Below are 3123 nucleotides of genomic sequence, written 5' to 3'. Positions count from 1 at the left end.
TAGCTTAGCTATACATTTCTACTATGCAGCTTTTATATCCCCTTGTGCTATTTTGCTTGGGCAAAATCTGTAGGACCTATTAAAGTCTATTAGTTCTCTTTTCTAAGAGCTAGCGGTAACTGGAAATAACAAGTAGGGTTGCTAGTAACCAATTTTTTATAAATGTGTTAATCCTTTTCCATTGTTTCCTTTTGATGTAACACTAAATCTGAAGTGAATTGCTCATGCTACACAGTACAAATATCCCACCCCACCATAAAGCTTTTGTATGTTTTCAGTGGTTGTCAGTTTGTAAGAAAGGGATAAGTTTAGCTTTCACATAGAGACAGCATAGAATAAGGGAAATGGAGGTAAAACCAGTTTAAACAAGCCCCGTGGTAAAGAGAAGAAAGAGAGAATCTGTCAGCTCCTTATATGGAAAAGTAACCATGGTTACTGGAATGTAAAGAGATATGAGGTAAAATCAGAGGTGGGAACTCACAGCAAAAAAATAAATAATTTTTTTTTTAAACTAAATGAACTCTCTCAGATAGGCTGATCAGTTCAAATTCTCAATAATGAGCTAGTTGGCTCTCTTGGATAGGCTGTACAAATTAAAATCTCAAAAGATGAATTAGTTAGTGTTCTCAGATAGGCTGTAACCACTGTAGTACCCAGTCAATGGGGAAACAGGGGAGGGACTTGCACATTAGGAGTAGGAGATTTAAAGATCGCCATTCTCTTCCTCTGGTGCACCAGCCTACCACATGTTTGGCTGGGTGCCCTATCTTGCAAGATCATAAATAAATTCTTTTCTCCTCCAGAACCGAATGAGTGTTTATTGCCTTACAGGTACCGCTTTATTTCCAACAACTTGGGGGCTCATCTGGGATCCGAAGCTTCGGAGGGGGACCCCCGAGGTGGACAAAGGGAAGGCGTGCCCCGCTGATTGAGCAGTCTCTGACTCCGCTATTGGGGGCCCATCTCCGGCAGCTAAAGGGTGAGACAAGATGCTTGGATCTGCCAGTTGTGGATGAGAAAAGGGGGAAAAGGAAAGGTCTGCCTCTGGTTGACCAGGCAACTCCATGCACGGACCAAGGTAAGGAAAGAAATATATTGCCTTGGTGGTCAGGAATCATGATGAGTCTGGAGCTGCTTGTGTGTGACTGAGATGTGCGACATACTGCACTAAGCGAGTGTGGAGTCCCAATCTGCGGTTCCCTTCTCCCACAAGGGAAAGGGCCAGAGATGGATGAAGCGAAAGGAACTGAGAGAAAGAAGCCCAGACAAGACTCAGAATGGGAAATAGAGGCAATTGGCCAGCCAGGGAAGAAGAAAAGGGGGCACCTATAGAGTCCCTTGGGGACATCCCTCCAGATAGTCCACTAGGTAAGATGTTAAAATATTGGTCTGATAGCGATTTGACCAAGGGAAAGGACAAAAAGAAAATGATTAAATATTGTTGTTACATTTGGACTGAAGAAAGCATTTCACCACCAGATGTATTCTGGCCAAAGTATGGGACAGAGGAGGACTGGCTCTGTACCAACCTTGTAATTTATGTTAATGAGAAGAAACCCTTTTCTAAGGAGTCTGATTATGCCACATGCTGGCTAAAGAACAAAAAAACTCCCCTCTACCCTGTGAAAGATAAAAATCCAAACTCTGAAGATGAGTTGGTAAAATCTAAACCCTGGGACCCTTTATTAAGCCTTCCTCCTCCCTACTATTCCCCTCCTCCCCCGGGGCAGAGATTGTTAGAGTCTGAGGACCTAATAACATCTGCACAGGTTCCAGGGGAACCAGGAGGCCCATCGGTGCCAACTGCCCCACCAGATATGACCCATCAATGGTTGAGGAAAGAATTAACACAGTTCAAAAGGGATGCACAGAATTTTCCATTTCCAAAAACTCTTGAAGGAAAGAGAGTAAGGGAACATCACCCCATTAAATCCCTTTACCCCTTGAGGGAGATGCCTATGGGGCCAAAAGAAGTCGGGTATGTAAATGCCCCATTAACGAGTGCAGAAGTAGGAAATTTTAAGAGGGAGATGAAATCACTAATAGAGGACCCAATGGGGCTGGCTGAGCAAATAGATCTTTTCCTAGCCTCTAGCCTATACACATGGTCTGAACTTATGTCCATATTAAACATCCTCTTTATGAAAGAAGAGAGAGGAATGATAAGAGGGGCTGCTATGAAAGAATGGGAAAGGCAACACCCACCAGGGCAAGGGGTGATGGCAGCAGAGCAAAAATTTCCAAGTACTGACCCCAATTGGGATAATAATGGTAAAGAGGATAGGGCACAAATGAAGGATCTCAGAGACCTCATTATAGAGGGAATAAAATTGGCAGTACCCAAATCTCAAAATTTGGATAAGGCCTTTGAGGTGAATCAAGAGAAAGATGAGTCTCCCTCTGCTTATCTACAAAGATTGAGAGAACAAGTAAGGAAATATTCAGGTATGGACCCTGAAGACCCTGTAACCCAGGGAATGTTAAAGGTCAGCTATGTGAAGGGATCTTGGCCTGATATTCAGAAAAAGATCCAGAAAATAGATGGATGGATGAATAAGCCATTGGAGGAGTTATTAAGGGAAGCACATAAAGTATTTGTAAGAAGGGAGGATGAAAAACAAAAGCAGCAGGCTAAAGTCATGATAGCCGCTGTTGACCACTTGGTCAAGAAAAGATTAGAAGCAGGAAATGGAGGAAGCAGACACAGGTGAGATAAGGGAGTTGGCTGGGCTGATATAAATAAAGGAGCAAGGAAAATGCAGAACTCTGCAGGGTGTTATCACTGTGGAAAACCTGGCCATTTCAAAAGGGAGTGCCCAGACTTATAGAAGGAGGGTCGAGTTATACCCCTAATGAATTTTGAAGACTAGGAGAGTCAGAGGCCCCTCATGTCAGAAGCCCACCAGGAGCCTTTAGTAAATTTAAAGGTGGGCCCATATCAAGAGGAAATTACATTCTTGGTAGACACTGGAGCAGCTTGCTCCTCTGTAAATCATCTTCCAAAGGGGGCCAGGCTCTCTGGCAGTTCCCTCACCATCACAGGAGTAAAAGGGGAGGGATTTAAAGTTCCCATTCTTGAACCTACTAACATTTGTTGGGAAAATAATCAAATCATAGCTCCCT

Source organism: Choloepus didactylus, chromosome 5 (assembly GCF_015220235.1).
Source record: "Choloepus didactylus isolate mChoDid1 chromosome 5, mChoDid1.pri, whole genome shotgun sequence".
NCBI lineage: Eukaryota > Metazoa > Chordata > Mammalia > Pilosa > Megalonychidae > Choloepus > Choloepus didactylus.
Note: the sequence above shows the minus strand (reverse complement) of the source record.